At 44.3% G+C, this 20,458-nt stretch overlaps 1 protein-coding gene across 10 annotated transcripts in view; it reads right to left on the bottom strand.

Moving 5' to 3' along the window:
- The window catches only part of GRB10 (growth factor receptor bound protein 10), a 302,376-nt gene that overhangs the window by 209,319 nt on the left and 72,599 nt on the right, over positions 1-20,458 (bottom strand). The gene's annotated exons all lie outside the window — the stretch shown is intronic.

Genomic DNA, 20,458 nt, shown 5'->3' with positions numbered 1-20,458 from the left:
GATTTCATAGAATGCGATTTCTTCTATATATTGCAAAACAGTATAATATAGGTTATTGCAGGCTTAAGTCCCCATATGGGCTAATAAATATACATACATACATATGTACACTGCTCAAAAAAATAAAGGGTACACAAACACCACAATGTAACTCCAAGTCAATAACACTTCTGTGAAATCTACCGGTCCAGTTATGAAGCAACACTGACCGTTCCATTTGCAGCAGGAAAAATGGATTCACAGACAACTGGTGGAAATGATAGGCAATTAGCAAGATACCCCCTATAAAAAGAGCGGTTCTGCAGGTGGTGACCACAGACCATTTCTCTGTTCTCATTCTTTTTGGCAGTTTTGGTCACTTACATTTTTCCATTGCTCTCACCCCTAGAGATACAGTAGCATGAGGCGGTGTCTACAGTACAACCCACAGAAGTTGCTCAGGTAGTGCAGTTCATCCAGGATGGCGCATCAGTGCGAGCTGTGGCAAGAAGGGTAGCAGTGTCTGTCAGCACAGTGTCCAGAGCATGAAGCAGATACCAGATGATGTGGAGGGAGCCATAGGATGGCAACAACCCAGCAGCAGGACCGTTACCGCCTCCTTTTTGCAAGGAGGAACAGGAGGAGCATTGCCAGAGCCCTGCAAAATGACCTCCAGCAGGCCACAAATGTGCATGTGTCTGCACAAACTGTTAGAAACAGACTCCATAAGGGTGGCATGAGGGCTCGACGTCCATAGATGGGGGTTGTGCTCACAGACCAACACTGCAGGATCCTTGTCATTTGCCACAGAACACCAGGATTGGCAAAGTCGCCTCTGGCGCCCTGTGCTCTTCACAGATGAAAGCAGGTTCACACTGAGCACATGTGACAGATGTGACAGGAGACGCCGTGGAGAGTGATCTGCTGCCTGCAACATCCTTCAGCATGACCGGTTTGGCAGTGAGTCAGTAATGGTGTGGGGTGGCATTTCTTTGGAGGGCCGACCAGCCCTCCATGTGCTCGCCAGAGGTAGCCCGACTGCCATTAGGTACAGAGATGAGATCCTCAGACCTTGTGAGACCATATGTTTGTGCGGTTGGCCCTGGGTTCCTCCTAATGCAGGACAATGCCAGACCTCATGTGGCTGGAGTGTGTCAGCAGTTCCTGCAAGATGAAGGCATTGAAGCTATGGACTGACCCGCCTGTTCCCCAGACCTGAATCCAATTGAGCACATCTGGGACATTATGTCTCGCTCCATCCACAAACGTCACGTTGCACCACAGACTGTCCAGGAGTTGGCGGATGCTTTAGTCTAGGTCTGGGAGGAGATCCCACAAGAGACCATAAGCAACCTCATCAGGAGCACGCCCAGGCATTGTAGGGAGGTCATACAGGCACGTGGAGGCCACACACAATACTGAACCTCATTTTGACTCGTTTTAAAGGACATTATCAAAGTTGGATCAGCTTGTAGTGTTTTTCCACTTTATTTTTGGGGGTGACCAAATCCAGGCCTCCATTGGCTAAGAAATTTGATTTCCATTGATTTTTGTGTGATTTTGTTGTCAGCACATTCAACTTTGTACAGAACAAAGTATTCAATGAGAATATTTCATTCATTCAGATCTAGGATATGTTATTTGAGTGTTCCCTTTATTTTTTTGAGCAATATATATATATATATATATATATATATATATATATATATATATATATATATATATATATATATATATATATATATATATATATATATATATATATATATATATATATATAATAATAATAATAATAATAAATAATAATAATAATTAATAATAATAATAATAATTAATAATAATAAATAATAATAATAATAATAATAATAAATAATAAATAATAAATAAATATATATAATAATAAATAAATATATATAATAATAAATAAATATATATAATAATAAATAAATATATATAATAATAAATATATATATATATATATATAATAATAAATATATATATATATATATATATATATATATTAAATAATTAATTAGCCCCATATATGGACTTAAGCTGATTGCAGGCTTCTCACCTATATTATTATATGCCTGGTCTTTAAGGCTATGTGCTCACAATGAGTTTTGGATGTGGCGCATTTTCGCGGTGTTAAAAATGCAGTGTTTTACAGTTCCAGCAAAGTGCATAGGATTTAGAGAAATCTCATGCCTACTGCACTTTTATTACTCAGCATAAACTGACCTGCGGTGCGCAATTCAAACCTACATGTCAATTTCTCTTGCGAGTACTCAGATTTAGGCTATGTGAACACATTCAGTATTTGAAGCAGAAATTTCTGTAGCGTTTCTGCATCTCCTTGGCAGGAAAAAACGAGTGTTTTTGACGCAGTTTTTGCACGTCAATGAATGCTTTTTGGAGCTAAATAAAGTTATTTAGTGGGGCATTGCTTTTTGGATTACAGTCAGAACTGAGGTGAGTATATTGGTTAATTTAAAATGATTAAAGAATGTGTTGTATTTCAAATAAAGTGTTTACACTGTCTAACTTTAATTAGGTTTGATGAAAGGGTCTGACACCTTGTCAAAGCTAGGTGTCAGATAATCCCATTCACCCAATCATTAGCATTTCTATTCATGTAATTTCTGGGGCAGCTGTGAGCTGCTATTTTTTAGCCTAGTAAGGTGCCATTAACATGGTCCCTGGCCTTTAACAGTTCACAGCTCTTTAGTTAGCCGCTACATCCCCCTGATCAGCACTAAGCAGCTCTTTGGACGCAGCATATTTTTTGCTGCATCCAAAACGGTTCTAATGCCGCACTTTTGTCGTCAGTACATGTGAATTCACCGCATACGACACTTCAATCGGTCACAATCTGCAGCGGAGACTACCGTGTCCGCTACAGAAATTGACATGCTGCAGATGAGTTTGGGTACATGCAGGCCAGGCTCCAGGTTTTTCTGGGCCCCGGGTGAAAGTCTGTGGGCCCCTTTAAACACATACCACGATTCATGATGCACAGGTAGCGCAGCAATATAGGTATAGTACAACGCAAAGATTTCACTTCTTACATTACATGACTGATATCTATTGTAAATTCCACAAAAGCTCAAACCGGCAAATCCCTCCATGAGGTATACTGGCTCCCATATATTGCTCCATGCAGGATGTCACCCCCCCTCTTTATAACGCCCCATGCCTCCATACATTAAAAAAATAAATCAAATACTCACCTCACTCCTCACCAGCTGCCGCTGCTCAGGTCCCGACTCCAGCGTCACCGGCATCTTCCCGCTCTGCGCTGCCTGTAACGGCTCAGGGGAGGGCGTGGTGGAAATACATCACTGCACCCTCTGACCTGAGACTTAACAGGGAGCGGCAAGTATCCAGCTACCGGGGCCCTGAGTGAGCAGGGGAGAAGGGCGGGCGCTGGCCCCGCTCTCCTCCACCCATTGCCCGGCAGGGTGCTCCCCCCGCCTGCTCAGGGCCCAGGTGCTGACGCCTGCCCTGGGTACATGGCCACGATCAGGAGCCGCTGCAGGTTTAACGCTGCGTGTTTATACAGCATCCAGATGTTACAGCATAGTGGATGGGATGTCTAGAAATCCCATGACCACTATGCGTGCCTCAGAGGCCGCGAATCACCTGTGGACAGACATGTGGAGCGTGTCTTTCAGGACCGCAGCATGTCAATTTTCTTACGGAGTCGCTAGCCTCCGAAACAGAAATTTGACCACTAGAATGTATTGAATGCAGTAAATACACATGGTTCAGTGAACACATGTGGATTTAACAAAAAAAAAAAATCCTATTTGACATAAGTTTATCACAAAATTATAGATTTTAAAGTGACATTTAATTTTAATTACACACAGAGCAAAGAAAATATAACCTAGCCCCTAAAAACCCTTTAAAAACATAGGTAGTGTGGTACATAATTATACAGTCACATGTATATTGGTCTATAGCTGGAGTATATAAATGGCAATAGGCTGGATCAGTATTAAACAGCAATCAAAAAGTTATAACTATATAAAAAGCAAATAGAATATATAATCCATTAGTATAAATAGTATACATGATTATTAACCATACATTATAAATCACTATATATGATCACTTACAATTCATTGCACAGCAGCATGCATGATTATATACAATTAGTTAGAAATATCATGGGACCCCATATACGGAAGCCCCATATAGAGAGGTACAATTGTATCGAAAATAGGACACCATATATTTGCTGATAACCCCCACTGGGGGTGTGGTACTTACATCAAAATGGCACATGGTCTGTATAATAGCCTCTGAATGGGTTATTTGTATATCTGGCAGTATTCTAATAACCCCTTCTCTAAGTGGGAAAAAGTATCAGCAAATATATGGTATCCTACTATGGATACACTTGTACCTCCCTATATGGGGTCCCATATGATAATCCTAATGAATGGTATGTAATCATGCATGCTGCTGTGCAATGAATTGTAAGTGATCATATATAGTGCTTTATAATGTATGGTTAATAATCTATACTATTTAAAATAATGGATTATATATTTTGATATTGGCAATTTATAGAGAGAGTTATGACTGATTGCTGTTTAATACTGATTCAGCCTATTGCCATTTATATACTCCAGCTATAGACCAATATACATGTGACTGTATAATTATGTACCACACTGCCCATGTTTTTAAAGGGCTTTTAGGGGCTAGGTTATATTTTAATGTCTTCTATGCTCTGTGTAATTAAAGTTAAATAAAATGTCACTTTATAAAGCGATAATTTTGTGATAAACATATGTCAAATGGGATTATTTTTGGTTAGCTAGCAAGTATAGGGAATTCCAATTATAATCAAATAATGGGTATCTGTATCCAAGTTTTGGTATTAACACATGTGGATTTACCTGCGTTCAGTAGAAGTCAACATTTTGGACGCATCAAAAAAATATGCGTCCAAATCGCTGCTACGTCCGGATCATGGGCAGAGAGCCTAAAATTTAAAAAAGCGTGAGCTCCTGCGTCATTTTTATAACGAGCAGAGGGAAAGCTGACCGCTGGGGGCTGATATTAGTAGCCAGGGAAGGGGCCAATAGCCAACAATGTTCCCTGGCTATCATCAGACCACAGCTGTCTGTTTAGCCTTTACTGGCTAGATTACTTGGGGACCTCAGAAAAAAAAAAAAAAATTGACGTGGGGTCCCCCTATAAAAACTAACCAGAAAAGTTAACAGCTGCGGGCTGATAATAGCCATGGAAGGGTCCATAAATACTAGCCCCCTGCGTGGCTATTAATATCACCCCTCAGCAGTCCCAGAAATGGCAAATCCATAAGATTCGCCAAATCTGACGCTTACCCTCAGCTCTTCCCACTGCCCTGTAGCGGTGGCAAGTAGGGTAATGGGGTTGGGGTTTCACATCAGCCTTGTATTAGCTGCTGACATGAAGCCCAAGTTAGTAATGAAGGGTGTCTATTAGATGTCCCCATTACTAACCATGTAGTAAAGTGGTCGCCGCTTTTTCAATAAATACACGGCCAGAATAAAAAGTATTTTAATGAAATAAACTGTTAAAAAAATAAATAAATAAAAAAGAAGAAGTTATTCTCTGTCCCGGAATCCCTCGATCTTCCGGGAAAAAAAAAAAATACCATATCCCTCACTTGTCCGCCGTCACGACTTAGTCCACAAATACCACCAACGATTGTCCCTCGGCGATCCAGGTAGCTTCTACAGCAGTGACCTCAGCAATCACAGTCACTGCTGTAGTAGGCAGCAATGTATACTGACAGGAGTGTAAAGTCACTGGGGTTCATCAGCTGATGATCAGCCCCAGTGAGCTCACCACCAGTACCGGTGGGAACATTAAGAATGTTCCCACAGGGAGGTCACTTGAGCAATCAGCTGATTGCTCATGTGACCACAGGTCCTAGCAGCACAGTACACTGCTGGCTGCCAGGAAACATCACTGGACATTGAGAATAAATGTTTTCTATTTTACTTTTTTTTTTTTTACTGCTCCCCTCAGCAGCACCGCTCTCCCTGTTATCAGCGGGAACGGAGGTCGGATGAGAAGAGTAGTAGTCCTCCAGTGCCGACTCTGGTATCACTCGCAGCGTTTCACCGCCCATTGGCTTTAATTGAAACACAGCAAATCTGCAAGTATAATTATACCTGTGGATTTGCTGCATTTAAATGAAGTAAATGGGCGGGAAACGCTGGGCATAATGGACATGATTCTGTCTTTTCCGCAATGGTAATCCTGAGCGGAAATTTCCGTATCATGTGCACAGCACATCAGGGTTACCATTGCAATAGCTGGCAGACAGTTTTGATGTGTTTTCGCACGGAAAAACCGCCGTGAAAACGCATCAAAAACGCTACGCGTGCACACGTTTATGGGTTGTTTTTCCCCAGACTTGCATTAGATGCGGAAAACCCAAAGTAAAAAACCAAAGTGAATGTAATCCACGCACAATCAATAACGTTTTATTGAAGGCAAAAATCAAGTAGTATCAAAAACAAAGCAGCTTTGATTAAAATATGACACCAAAAACAGACAAACTGCTAAAGTGCAGTTTTTACTTGTGTTTGACTCTGCAATGAAAAACTGGAAAGTAACCCAATTTACTTTTGTTACTGTAGGTGCAGAAATCATGCTACATAAAAATTAAAAAAAAAAAAAAAAAATCACCAAAAGCTCATGGTAACGTAGCCGATTGGGAATCGATCTTCCAAGTTTTTGGCCAACACTTTAAAAGGTTTGTCCGGTGTGACTGACTTATGAATCCCCCCCTCACATGCACACTGCTGCAGGGATTCGGCGGTTTGAGCCAGGACCGGCTGGTATGTATGCATTGTGCATGCTCAGCCAGAATCCTCACTGCATAAGCTTGCAACATCGTATAAAATCATTACACCTGGCAATATTTATTATAATTATAATCTATTTTTTACTTTTCAAAACTCAAATTTGGCATGTCTATGTATGCTCTTGATTTTGTGACTTGTCATGACTCATTGTCTCATTTAATTTTTTAGGTTACCGTAATTTATATTCTGGGGATATTTGATCATTTAGAATTTTTTTACTCCTTCACCACCAGGCCTGTTTTTCATCTTCATGACCAGGCCAAATTTTACAATTCTGACCACTCACTTTATGAGGTAATAACTCTGGAACACTTCAACGGATCTGTTTTGGAGACTATATTCGTGACATTGTACTTTATGATAGTGGTAAAATTTGACATGACTGGTGTTTGTGGAAAAAATAAATTTGTCAATTTTCAAATTTTGTATTCTGCCCTTAAATCAGAGATGTTCCACAAAATAGTAACATTTCCCACATGTCTACTTACATCAGCACAATTTTGGAACCCAAAAAAAATTAGTAAATTAAGGGTTAAAAGTCGGTCAGCTATTTTTCGTTTGTTCAAAATTTACAAAAAATTTTTTTCTTTTTTAGGGACCACATCACATTTGAAGTGACCGAGGGGCCTTTGTGCCCCCAAAAGTGACCATTCTAAAAACCGGCACCACTCAAGGTGTTCAAAACCACATTCAAGACGTTTATTAACCCTTCAGGTGCTTCACAGGAATTTTTGTAATGTGGAAGAAAACAATGAACATTAACTTTTCACAAAAATTTTACTTTATACCCCAAAATTTTTTTTATTTTTGCAAGGGTAACAGGAAAAAAAAATGGACCCAAAGATTTGTTGTGCAATTTCTGAGCACACAGATACCCCATATGCGGTGGAAAACTATTGTTTGGGTGCACAGCAGGGCTCAGAAAGGAAGGAGTGACATTTTGGAATGCAGACTTTGGCGGAACGGTCTGCGTGTGTCATATCGTGTTTGGAGAGCTCCTGATGTGCTTTAACATTGGAAAAACCCCACTTGTGACCTTATTTTGGAAACTAGACCACTCAAGGAATTTACTTAGATTTGTGGCGAGTACCTTGAACCCACAGGTGCTTCACAGAATTTTACAATGTGGATCTGTAGAAATTTATATTTCGCCCACAAGTGTTTTAAGCCCCAAGTTCTCATTTTCACAAGGATATCAGGAAAAAAAATGGACCCCAAAATTTGTTGTGCGATTTTTCCTGCGTACGCCGATACCCCCATATGTGTTCGAAAACTACTTTTGCGCACAGTGCAAAGCTCAGAAGGGAAGAAGAGCCATACTGAAGTTCAGATTTTGCTGGAGTGGTTTGGAGGGTGCCATATCACATTGGCAGAGCCCCTGATGTGCCAGAACTTCAGACCCCCCCCTCATAAGAGACCATTTTACAAACACCTCTTAATGACTTAATCTAGGGGTGATCATATTGACACCACAGGTGTCACAGAATTTTATAACATTGGGCAGTAAAGAAAAAAAAATTACATTACCACCAAAATTTTGTTTTAGCCCCAGATTTTAAATTTTTACCCTGGGAAAGCGATAAAAATGGCACAAAAAAAAATCGGTCCCACAATTGCTGCTGAATGTAAAATTACCCCATATGTGGCTGTACAGTACTGCTTAGCCACACAGCGAGGGATGGAGTGCAGTTTGCCTTCTGGAGCGCAGATTTATCTGGAATAGTATGCAGACTTCATATACACAGCTCTTAAGTGCTAGAAGAGCAGAAGCCCCCCCCCCCCCCCCCCCTCAAATTACCACATTTTGGAAATTTTACCCCTTTGGGGATTTATCTACAAGCAGTGTGACGATTTTAAGTCCATGGGCGTCTTCCAAAACAAGCAGCAGCAGATTTTGATGAGTGAAAATTGCAAACTGCCGTTGTAGTGACCAGCTCCTGCTTCTGGAGACGTACTCTGTAAATTACACAGACTCATTGCTACAGAAATGCCAAACATGTGGACGCCAACTGTGGTTAAGGTTAAGTGCACACGTAGCGTTTATGTGTTTTCACTGTGGTTTTTCACCGCGAGAATGCTATGTAATCCATCTGCCAGCTATTGCAATGGCAATCCTGATGTGTTGTGCAAATGATGCGATAATTTCCACTCCGGATTTGCTTTGTTTTTTTTTTCTGCAATGGCAATCCTTTCTATGCAGCATGTCCCACCCATTGACCAATTGAAACGCAGCAAATCCACAGGTATAACATTTATACCTGCAGATTTTCTGTGCTTCAATTAAAGCCATTGGGCGGTGAAATGCTGCGGAAACACTGCAGGTGGTACCCGGGTCAGAGGAGGAGTACTCATCCGACCGCCACTCCCGCTAACAGCGAGAGCGGCGCGGCTGAGGGTAGTAGTACTGTCCTGAGCCGGGAACCACACGGTGTGTAAGAAAAAAAAAATTTAAAAAACCTCTATACTCCCCTGTCCAGCGCCCCCAGCAGTGTCCTGCAGTCACGTCACCTCTCCGCTGAAAGCTCACGTGACCTCACTTTACAGCACCGGTGCTGCGTGGGAACACTCAAGAATGTTCCCCATCAGTACTGGTGCTGAGGTCACCGGGGCGGATCAGCTCATCTTCAGCTGATGAACCCCAGTAACCTCACTCCTGCAGCAGCATGTACACTGACAGGAGTGATTTTACACTCCTGTCCGTATACATCGCTGTCTACTAAAGCAGTCACTGATTCCTGATGTCATTGCTGTAGAAGAGACCAGGATCGCCGAGGGACAGTAGTGATGGAATCGTGGACTACATCATGACGGCAGACAGGTGTGGGATATGGCTTTTTATTTTACGTTTTTTTTTCAGGAGACAAAGGCTTCAAGGACTGAGTAAAAAAGATTTTTAAAACAGTTATTCATCAAAACACTATTCTGGCCGTGCATTTATTGAAAAGCAGCAAACACTTACTAACCTGGGCTTCACGTCAGCCGCCAATACAAGGCTGACGTGAACCCCAACCCCATTACTCCACTGCTACAGGACAGTGGGAAGAACGGAGGCCAAGCACCAGATTTGGCACATCTTATGGATGCGCCATTTCTGGGACTGCCAAGAGGTGATCTAAGCTGTGGAGGGGGCTAGTATCCATGGCCCCTTCCCTGGCTATTAACATCAGCCCACAGCTGTGTTTAGCCTTTTTTGGTTAGATTTTATAGGGGGACCCCACAATTTTTCTGGGGTCCCCCAGCAATCTAGCCAGTAAAGACTAAACAAACAGCTGTGGGCTGATAATAGCCAGGGAACATTGTTGGCTAATGGCCCCTTCCCTGGTACTAATAGCCCCAGCGGTCAGCTTTCCCTTGGCTGGTTATAAAAATGACACGGGAGCCCACGCCTTTTTTTTTTGTTTTTTTCACATTTTAGGCTCTGTGCCCACGATCCGGACGTAGCAGCGCTTTGGATGCATATTTCTGCTGCGTCCAAAACGTTGCATTCTATTGAACGCAGGTAAATAGGCATGTGTTCACTGAACCATGTGGATTTACCACATTCAATACTTACTAGTGGTCAAATTTCTGTTATGGAGACTAGTGACTCCACAAGAGAATTTAACATGCTGCGGCCCTGAAAGACGTGCCGCATGTCAGTGTCCAAGGGTGATTTGCAGCCTCTGATGCACACATAGTGGACATGGGATTTCTAGAGATCCCATCCACTATGCTGTAACATCTGGACGCTATGGGTTTGACACTATATACACGCAGCGTCTAATCTCCAGCGGCTCCTGATTGTGGCCACGTACCTAAACTCACAAGCAGAAGGTCAATTTCTGTAGACTTTGACCGATTGAAGTGTCATATGCAGTGGATGCACATGTACCGACAAAAGGACAGCATTAGAACATTGCGTTTTGGATACAGCAGCAATACGCTGGGTCCAAAGCGCTGCTTGTTTCTGCTCGTGGAGACGTAGCAGCTAATGAAACAGCTGTGAGCTAATAATGGCCAGGGATCATATTCACCTAATGGCACCTTTTAAGGCTAAAAATAGCAGCTCACAGCTGCCCCAGACATTACATGAAAATACTAATGAAGATAGGGTGAATGGGATTAGCTGACACCTAGCTCTTTTGTTTGGTTATGACAAGCTGTCAGACCCTTCCATCACCAAACCTAATTAGAGTAAAGTGTTAAATAGACAGAGTAAACACTATTTGAAATACAAGTCACTTTCTTTAATCAATTAAATTAACCAATATACTCACCCCAGTTCTGACAGTAATCCATGGGTTAAAGCAACGTCCCACCAAATAACTTTTGGACTCGGAAGAGAAGGGGGCATTTGGGAGCACAGAATTTGCCGAATTTCTTTGGAATGGTGGGGGGGGGGGGGTGGAAAGAAAGGGGGGTGATTAGATGCCAGTGTTTTTCAAGAGTCTTTGTGCTGCCAGTAACGTGGAAGCCCCCTATATTTCCAATAACAGATGACAGATCTGAGTGGGGACTTTTTTTGTGGATTGAATTGAAACTTAAGAACATTTTACATAACATTTTGGATCATATATCTGGCACTCTAAGCTGAGCACTTATATCAGGGTTTCCATCCAGATCTGAGTGATTTGATTCAGATGAAATCCAAGGGATCCATTCATTATAATGAGGCAGTAAGTTACTCTGGACTCAGTCTGGCCTCTGTTCAGCAATGTCCTTTTCAGAAGTGCACAAAACTGTGGCTGATGACCCTAATATGCACGCCTAAGACGACAGACCCCACCGGATCACAGGTCAGGCAGCATCCACAGTGACTCCATCTGCCTCATAGGGAATCTTCCGCCCGGGGTTCCATCTGAATTACATGTTTCAGAGAGATTTACACAGAAACCCCGGTGTAACTGCAGAATAAATGTGAGCCGAGCCTTACTGCAATCTTTGGGATGCAGAATGAACAAAACAGCAGGTGAAGAATTGGCTTTAATTTTTACACTGTTCCTTATGTGGTATAAGTGATTAGGCGACTTCATTCCTCGGGTCGGTATGATTACAGAGATACCAGATTTCTATCAGGTTTTTATGTTTGGCTGCTGTCACACTAAAAAACGCTTTTATTGCAAAAACTAGTTTTTGCAACGCCATATTTTGAGAGCTATAATTTCTCCAGATTTCAGCCAGTAGTCATGTGAGGGGTTTTTTCTAGGACGAGTTGACTTTACAAGTACCATTATCGGGCACATGAAATTTTTTGATCGCTTTCTATTCTGATTTTTGGGAGACAGACTGAAAAAAACAGTAATTAAGGAATTGTTTTTTGATTTTTATGTCGGGCCATGTGTGGTAAAATTGATATGGCAGCTTTATTCTTCGGGTCAGTATGATTACAGAGATACCACATTTAGATTTTTCTATGTTTTGGAGCTACAGGACAAATAGGCAAGCAGCTTGGTGAGAAGGCAACGACTGTTGGCACAATTATTAGAAAATGGAAGAAACAAGATGACTATAAATCTTACTCTGTCTTGGGATCCATGCAAGATCTCTCCTTGTGGGGTAAAAAAGGATTCTGAGAAAGGACAGGAATCAGCCCAGAACACCATGGGAGGACAATGCCTGAAGAGAGCTGGGACCACTGTCTCAAACATTACCATAACACTACATCATGGATTAAAATCCAGGCCTGTTTGAAGTTTGCCATTGACCATCTGGATGTTCCAGAGGAGGCATAGGAGACACTTATGTGGTCACATGGGACCAAAAGAGAACTTTTTGGTATCAACTTCACTCAGTGTTTGGGGGAAGGACAAGTACAACCCCAAGAACACAGACAACTGAAGCATGGTGGGGGAAACCTCATACTTTGGGGGTGCTTTTCTGCAAAGGGGACAGGATGACTGCACTGTATTGAAGGGAGGATGGATAGGGTCATGTATTGTGAGATTTTGGCCAAAAACCTCCTTCCCTCAGTAAGAGCACTGAAGATGGGTCATGGCTGGGTCTTCCAGCATGATTGACAATGACCTGAAACACAGCCAGGGCAACTAAGGAGTGGCTACGCAAGAAGCATTTCAAGGTCCTTGCGTGATCTTCCAAGTCTCCAGAGCTGAACACAATAGAAATATATTTGGAGGGAGCTGAAACTATGTTGCCCAGTGACCGCCCCGAAACCTGAAAGATTTGTATGGAGGAGCAGGCCAAAATCCCTGCTGCACTATGTGCAAACTTGGTTAATAACCACAGGAAACGTCTGAACTCTAATTGCAAACAAAAGCTTCAGTGCACAACAGTAAGTTCTGTTTTTTATTGTATCAAATACTTTTCATGCAATAAAATGAAAATTAATTAATGTAAAAATCTTAGAATCTAAAAAGAAAAAACAGTAAATCACTTTGTCTCACAATTGAAGTGTACCTATAATAAAAATTACAGACCTCTCCATTCTTTGTAGGTGGAAACTTGCAAAGTCGGCAGATACATGTGATTTTATTTTTCACTTTTTCACTTTGTCCTACTATGGGAATTTCCCTTTTTGCAGTCTGATCGCTTGTGTAGCATAGGGATGCCAGAGCATTCCTATGCTATGCAAAACTGTCAGCCCTGCACTGACATGCAAACTTGTTAGATGATGCACTGCGCATGATCTAGCAACTGGGCTAGCTCTGGTGACGACATTATGTCGCCACGACAACCAGGCCCCTCGATGTTGCAGGTTCTCTGATCCAAGGGCAAAGGGGCTTTCTTCCCTCTGCCTGCACACTAGATGCTGCAATTGCAGCATTTAGCAGGTTAAATTGCTGGGAGTGTTTGCAGGCAATCTTTCCTGACGATGACCTATACACTGAAAATGTCAGGAAGGGGTTGAAGGAGTTGTCCCAAAAAAAGTACAATTTAACGAGTAGATCTTGGAATAAGTTCCACAATTGGATGAGTGAAAAAGACGTAGTTACTTACCGTTAACGGGATTTCTCAGAGCCCATGACGGCACCACGGAGAGAGGGGATCCGCCCTTCAAGGACAGGAAACCTACAGATAAAAAGGGCGGCACCTCTCCCGCATCAGCTGTTTACAGAGCATGAGAGGACCACCAGGTTAGTAACACAAAATTTTACAATTTAAGACCTCGCTAGACACCACGTGGCTACAATAATTAACTAATAAGCGTGCGCACCCACACGTGAAGGGAGGGAATGTACGGGTGCAGTCATGGGCTCTGAGAAATCCAGTTACCGGTAAGTAACTACGTCTTTCTCCTTCCCCCATGACGGCACCACGGAGAGAATAACAGAGAAGAGACTCATTAGGGGGGACCACAGCTTCCAGAACCCTTCTCCCAAAAGTAAGGTCTGAAGAAGATGTTAAGTCTAGCCGGTAGTGATTAAAGAAGGTAGAGTGGGGAAGACCAGGTTGCCGCTCTACATATCTGCTCTATCGTAGCACCAGCCTTCTCCACCCAGGAGGCTGCCACCACTCTCGTTGAGTGGGCCTTCAGTTTCTCTGGGGCAGCTTCTCCACGTGAGGAGTAAGATAATGTGATGGCCTCCCTTATCCATCTGGCCAGTGTGCCCTTAGAAGCTTTCTTCCCCTTACGAGGGCCCTGAAAGCAAACTAAGAACTATCCTGCCTACACTATTGTGTTGCCTCTAGATACTGGATTAGGCACCTTCTGACATCTAGTGTATGCAGGACCCTCTCTTTCGTGTTCCTAGGGTTAGGGCAGAAAGAAGGGAGGGTGATTAACTGGGACCTGTGAAATCTTAACGCCACTTTTGGTAGATAGGCAAGGTCAGTTTTCAGAATAACCCTATCCTCTAAGATTTGTGTGAAGGGGGGGCCTGCCGATAGGGCCTGAATATCACTAACCCTACGTGCAGATGTGAGAGCTACCAAGAGTGCAGTTTTTAGGGATGCTTCTGACAGGGGTTCAAAAGGTGCCTCAGTTAGGGCTGAAAGGACCAAGTTCAAATCCCAGGGTGTAGTATTTCAGGATGGGATAGGGCAGGATCCATCTGATGCCTTAATAAATCTAGATGCCCATCTATCCCTGGCTAGATCAAAATTATAGAGTGCTCCCAGGGCTGCAACTTGAACTTAAGGTACTTGTGGCCAGGCCCTGCTCCAAACCACTCTAAAAATTCCAGGATAGCCGTCAACAGAACCTCCCCACCCAACCTGGAACCGGAGACTGACAGGAATTTCTTCCAGGTTTTCCCCGTATAGTTTGGTGGTGACTGGTTTTCTACTTTGAAGTAGTGTGGTGATCAAATTTGGGGAGAAACCTTTGTCCTTCAGAAGAGCCCTTTCAAAGTCCAGGCTGTCAAGTGTAAGCTTGACACCTGAGGATGGAGGACCGGACCCTGAGAAAGAAGGTCCGGGAGCACCCATGGATCGGAGATTGACAACCTCCTCAGCCATGAAAACCATGCTCTTTGGCCGAAAGGGAGCTATTAGGATTACCCTCGCTTCCTCTTCTCAGATTTTCCTCAGAACAGCTGGAATCAGAGCAGTCGGAGGAAAAGCGTAAGCTAGAGGGAAATTCCAAGGGATCATAAAGGCATCCACAGCTACCGGGTTCCCTTTGGGATCTAGGGAGCAAAAAGAGCGTATTTTTTGTTCTGATTGCTGGCAAACAGATCTATGGAGGGACGGCCCCACCTTTGCAAAATCTGCTGAAAAACCGCCTGACTTATTTCCCACTCGCCCTGCTTCAATTGAGTCTGACTCAGTCTGTAGTGCGGTTTTCTACCCCTTTTATGTGTAGAGCGGATAGGGATTGCAAGTTCTCCTCGGCTAGGTGAAAGATGACCTCTGTCGTCCGCATTAGGGAATGGGACTATGTAGCCCCCTGGTGGTTCAGGTATGCCACTACTACTTGGTTGTCTGAGAAGACCCTCAAGTGATGCCCTTGTAGTGTGTGTGCATGAACTCCTGGAGTGCCTGCTCTACAGCTAGGAGCTCCTTCATGTTTGAGGACATTAGTTTCACGCGCTCTGTCCAGACCCCCTGAGCTACCAGGTTGTTGAGGTGGGCCCCCCAGCCCCCAGGGCTTGCATCTGTGGTCAGGACTTGCGGTGTTGGGATTGTCCAAGGAATCCCCAGCCCAGATTGTGCATGTTCCCCCACCACTCTAGGGAAAGTGTGGTTTTGACAGATAGCGTTAACCGCCCTTCTAAACGCCCTTTTAGTGCTTTTTCTGCTTCTAGGATTTCCCACTGAAGGGTTCTGGTATGTATTTGAGCCCATTGAACGGCCGGAAAGCACGCCGTCAGGGAACCTAGCAGGGACATGGCCTTCCGAAGGGACATAGACGGGTGGGATTTTGCCTGTGATATCAGGTTTAAGATTTTTTTGAATTTTCCCTGAGGGGAGACGACACTCCTGAATTTTTGAGTCCAGTATAACGCCTAGGTACTCCTGTATCTTGCATGGTTCTGTCTTGGACTTTTCCAGATTCAAAAGCCACCCTAAGCGAGTCAAGGAATCCATGACCTTTCCCAGATGGGATTTGCAGTCCAGGAAGGAGCTGCCTATTATCAGGAAGTCGTCTAGGTATGGGACGACCAGGGTATTCTGCTCCCTTAGATGAGCCATCACCTCTGCAACCACTTTGGTGAAGACCCTTGGGGCTATGGCGATGCCGAATGGGAGGGCTGTATATTGGTAGTGCTTGACCACTCCACCCATAGGAACAGCTACCCTGAGGAACTTCTGGTAGTCCTTGTGTATCGGGACATGATAATAAGCGTCTTTTAAGTCCAGGACGGCCATGAAACAACCAGGAAACAGCATCCTGTCTTCCCACCTATCCTGCTCTTTAGGGGGTTTCCTACACATAAATCATCTGCTCCGAAAAGGTCTCCTGTAAGCAGTATTAGACGGGACAGGAAACAGTTTATTATCTCCTGCTTTATCCAGGATGTCATCAAGGGCAGACCCAAATAGAAACTCGCCCTCGCAGGGGATGGAGCACAATCTGGATTTAGTTTGTAAGTCCCCGGGCCAACATTTGAGCCAGAGGGCTCATCTAGCCACGTTGACAAGCCCCGCCGCTCTAGCACTTAACCTGACGGAGTCCGCTGAGGCGTCTGCCAGGAAGGCTGCTGCCCCTTTCATTATCAGGGTGGCTTCAATGATTGAGTCTCTGGATGTCTTCTGCCTCAGTTGAGATTCTAGCTGGTCCAACCAGACCATTAGACATCTGGCCGTAGACGTGGCAGCCATCGCTGGTTTTAAACCCCCCTAGCGGCTTCCCAGGAACCCTTTAAGAAGGTGTCTGCCTTTTTATCCATGGGGTCTTTCAAGACACCCATATCCTCAAATGGGAGGGAGTATTTTTTTGAAGCTTTAGCTATAGCGACATCCAGTTTCGGTGCTTTCTCCCAAAAGGAGCATATGGAGTCCTCAAATGGGTACTTTTGTTTAGGGGAAAGGAAGCCCTTCCTCTCTGGTCTTTTCCACTCTTTCATAATCAGCGAATGAACATGTTCATTGAGTGGAAAAGATCTCCTCTTTTTCTGTTCTAGGCCACTAAACATCAAGTCTTGTATGGATTTTTTGGGCCAGGGATCTGTTAGACCCATGGTAAACCTGACTGCCTTGATGAGGCAGTTTCCTCAACGGGAAAACAGCTCCAACCTCCTCTAACTGTAGACGAGGAGGAGGAGGAAGAGGTGGAAGTGTCCGAATCCCCGTCATCCTCAGAACTACTAGACGTGGACTCGGGGGATATGTCTTTAGTTTTCTTTACTCTTTTGCCCTGAAAAGATTTAATAGTGTTTTCCACTTGTGACTTAATTAGGTCTAAGATCAGAGGCAAATCTCAGGGTTCCCTCACATATGGTCTGCTCAATGCAGGAGCTGCAGAGTCTCTTTTCCCAAGGGCAAGTCCTCAGTGCATAATGCACAAGTCCTATTTTTTGTTTTTCCTTTACTCTTTTTTCCCTACGGGAGACAAAAGAGAGAGCAAGGGCCCCTAGTTACAAAGTGGACTTTCACAAAGTTCACTTACCAACCAGACGGAAGAGCAGGTACTGGTTCAGGAGGTGGAGCCATCTTTATAGCCGGAGTCCTCCTGGAAGATGCCGAAGTGGAGTCCTTGCTGCGCTGTGACGATCTGCCAGAGCACCCACTTCCACTCCGGTCCTGGCCATCCGGTCCCTTTTTCCGTTGGGTTGGCAGTGGCGACTGAGTATGTAGCTGCTGCTCCTCAGGTAGGTCCTGGTCACTCATTGTTACAGTATAAGAAATGTATTTTTTTTTTTTTCACCCCTCATAGCGTGCCAGAGCCCAGAAGAGCAAATACTGGCGTTCTCAGCTGTGATTTAAGGCACTGGGAGTCCCTCCCATAGTGCCTGTAGTGACCTGGCCACCTCCCCTTCCTCCCCCGCACCCGTGGGGGGGGGGGGGGGGACACCCGCGCCTGCACAGACCGGTTACCCAGTCATGCATTGCGGCGCCGCGTCATCCGGGGGCGCCCCTGCACGTGCGTGCGAGGACGCCCGTGCAGACTGGATTACCCAGTCATGCTTTGCAGCGCTGCATCATCTGGGGCGCCCGCTGGCATCCCACGACGTCCATCTTCTGGCACCCTGCAGGTATGCCTCCTCCGGAGTGTAGGGTCCCGTCAAGGACAGGAAACCAACTGATGCGGGAGAGAGGTACCGCCCTTTTTATCTGTAGGTTTCCTGTCCTTGAAGGGCAGATCCGCTCTCTCCGTGGTGCCGTCGTGGGGGAAGGAGAAAAAAGAAGAAAAAAAACAATACTACTACTCTGGTGCTGAGATGTGCCCCTGCTTTGTACTGTGTAATAGCTTTGTCTAATTGTACAAGGACCTGGTCTGAATATACCACAGCTCCTGGCCAAGCGAGGACACACGAGTATACAGAGTGAACAGCATGAAATTGCAGCTGCAGTTTTCAGTAAGGAAAACACTTCCCTGCCTGTTTAAAAAACTTTTACCTCACAGAAAGAATCAGCTGTGATCCCCTGCTGTCCTGTCTGTATACTCTTGCCTCCTCCCTGCCCGGAGCTGTGGTATGATCAGACCATGTTTTTTTTTTTATACACATTTATAAGACCGGAACTTTTTTTTTTTTTAGCTCCCATTGGGAAGTTGACCTGCCAACATCTGACCACTTGTTCTATATAGTGGATTTCACTGGAGTACAAACATAGCAGTAACAGGTGCCTTCAGTAGGTCACCCCCTCTCCACCCCCAACTACCATGGCACCCCTCAACTGCATCACAGATGGGGGCTTGATAGGCACCCAGGCATCATCACGTGGCTTCAATGAGCTGTCAGTCATTGACAGTGGCACTTAAGAGGTTAATCTGAGCTAGCTTCGATCACTGCTGTTAAGGAACATGGCGGCTAGTTAGTCAGAATCGGTCTCCACACCGTATAATGCACCACCCAAGTTTTATAAGCACCATGTACTCCGTTTTAAAAATAATTATAATACTCATCGCTTCTCGTTCCCTCGCCGCCTCACTTCAACAGCTCCACTGCTTGACAGCGTGGCACAATGGAGTATCATTGCGCCCGTTGCATGAAATGCAGAGGAGGAATGATGGGAGAGGGAGTGTCACATGACACTCCCTCCTCCTTCATTGCTTTCAACTGTATCGGCATCTGCAGATACAGTTGAGTGCGGGGCAGCCCTGACTGGCCAATGCGAGGAGGGGGGGCCTTGGTGCGGGCGCTGATACCAGGCCACCTGGCTCACAGGCCCCATAGCAGTCATGTGACCTGCCCCCATTTGTACGCCACTGGCTGTGCATTAGAGTTCCTGGCTTAGAAAAGCTAAAATGGTGGAAAGTGTAAGGTACGAAGGAAGTCTGCTAGCCACATAGCGCAAGAGGTGACTGGACAAAAAAAAAAGTGCTTAATGTTGCAGTTTAAGAAACAAACACTGGGAACAGACTAAGTCAACAAGGCCCTTTTGTTTTGGTGACACCTATTTTGGAGTGGATCAATTGCTACATTAAATTTATTTAATTCTAAAAATGGAACAGGCTCTGTCCACATTTACATTTTGAGTTCCATCTTTCCAACGCGTTTTGCCACAGAGCAATAATGATGCAACAATCTGCTAATTACACCCATACTACCAAAAAGGGATGGACATTTTTGATTTACTATCAAAGGGAATCTGTCAGCAGGTTGTTCTGTTATCGGAGGACAGCATGAGGTAGGAGAGACACAGATTCCAGGGATGTCACTTACTAGGCTGTTTGCATACAACATTTAATCACCAGGAGATCAGTGCCCAGACTAGCTCCCTTGTGCCAAGTGGTCAGCCACAGCCTGATATTTATTGCTATCATTTTACAGATATACTCGTCACTGTCCCCTTTGGAGCTCACAATCTACATTCCTTATCAGTAGGTCAAACACATGGAGAAGATACATATAAAGCAGCTTATTGTCACTAGTCAATTCTAGACAGAGCTCAGAAAGCCAACCTTGCCACACCAGTTGCGCCCAAGTACAGTGATACATTGCTGGAATTCGGGTCTCTCTACATTATGCAGCTCAGATGAAGTCGCAAAAACCTGGTAACAGATTCCCTTTAAGAGGGAGTGAGGGCACTACAGGAAAGCCTTAAAGTAGGTCTATTCAGAC

This window comes from Phyllobates terribilis, unplaced genomic scaffold (genome assembly GCF_046119375.1).
Source record: "Phyllobates terribilis strain yellow unplaced genomic scaffold, ASM4611937v1 Scaffold_4__5_contigs__length_816908805, whole genome shotgun sequence".
Lineage (NCBI taxonomy): Eukaryota > Metazoa > Chordata > Amphibia > Anura > Dendrobatidae > Phyllobates > Phyllobates terribilis.
Note: the sequence above shows the minus strand (reverse complement) of the source record. Positions and strands in the feature narration are given on the sequence as shown.